Source organism: Galeopterus variegatus, unplaced genomic scaffold, assembly GCF_000696425.1.
Source record: "Galeopterus variegatus unplaced genomic scaffold, G_variegatus-3.0.2 Scaffold7595, whole genome shotgun sequence".
Lineage (NCBI taxonomy): Eukaryota > Metazoa > Chordata > Mammalia > Dermoptera > Cynocephalidae > Galeopterus > Galeopterus variegatus.
The window spans coordinates 11291-12450 of record NW_007733706.1 but is presented as its reverse complement, the minus strand read 5'-3'; the positions used below and the strand labels follow the sequence as shown (position 1 = coordinate 12450).

Genomic DNA, 1160 nt, shown 5'->3' with positions numbered 1-1160 from the left:
TCCAGGTGTGGTCCCCGTAGGCTTCATTCCCCGGCAGCAGCTGTCTCCAGTACCTGGGACATGAAATCCCACTTTTGTCTCCACCTGCCTCAAAAACACTTTAGAACACAATCCTGTGCAGAAGTCACTCGTGCAGAAATATCAACCATCTAAGACCAATGCAGATTTAGAGGTAAGCCACAAAAGTCCACCGAGAAGCCAAAAGAGACGGCATAAAAATCTGTGCACCCAACTATAAAGAAAGACCTCCTTGCTTTCCTAGCTTAAGCTGCATTTCTACGAAGTTTGGTGAGTTGGTCTTTTTTCTGCCCAAAGCTTAGAAATAGATCATTAGAAGGAGAAATGCAAAACTCCGGTTAAGCACAGTTGCTGAGGATAAGACGCCCTGGCAGGAGAGCCATGACACTCAGTCGAGTCCAGTATTTATCAGGCACTCACCGTGTGCCTGCCCTTGGTGAGGAGCCAGACCCCGCAGTGTAAGGAGCTTGTAGACAGACAGGTGGCAGCAAGAACTGAGACCTGCTAACACGACGACAAATAACATACTCAAAAATTATAAAAAGCAGACAAAAACCCTCATAAAGAGCAGCAAAGTGACAGACATCTTAGGATCACCACTCACTAGACCCGGAGCAGTGTTTCAATATAATAATTAATAACTACAGCGTGACTCAAAGTCATTCTGAAAACTTTAAATGACCATACATTTAGTATGTTTTGTTTTAATAAGTTTGGCCATTCCCTAATGGAAAAATATGGGCAATTGACATATTAATATGCATGTTGTTCAGAACTTTTTTGACACATTAGTAAAATAAAGCACTTAACATATTTTCCAAAAAAATATGGCGTCAGTAATCACTCTTTTATAAGAAGTTATGTAAAATCCCATCCCCAAGAGATTCCAACTAACCAAAAGCTACTTTTATATGGTGACACTAAAACCCCTCTTTGATCTTGTCAGAAACCTTCTTTTTCAAGCTTAGATCTTGGCAACAAATTTTTGCATAATCCATCAACCTAGGGTATGATAATTATAATCAGAAATTATGTAAATTATAACTATAATTTAAACTACCCAAAACACCACATCAGCCACTGAGGAGTTCAGCATTTTTTTTATATCATATATATGATACAACTTTTATATCATATATATG

General features: G+C 38.9%; 1 pseudogene; it reads right to left on the bottom strand.

Annotated features, from left to right (window-relative positions):
* LOC103607619 overlaps window positions 1–1160 on the bottom strand; it is a 24277-nt pseudogene that overhangs the window by 12863 nt on the left and 10254 nt on the right.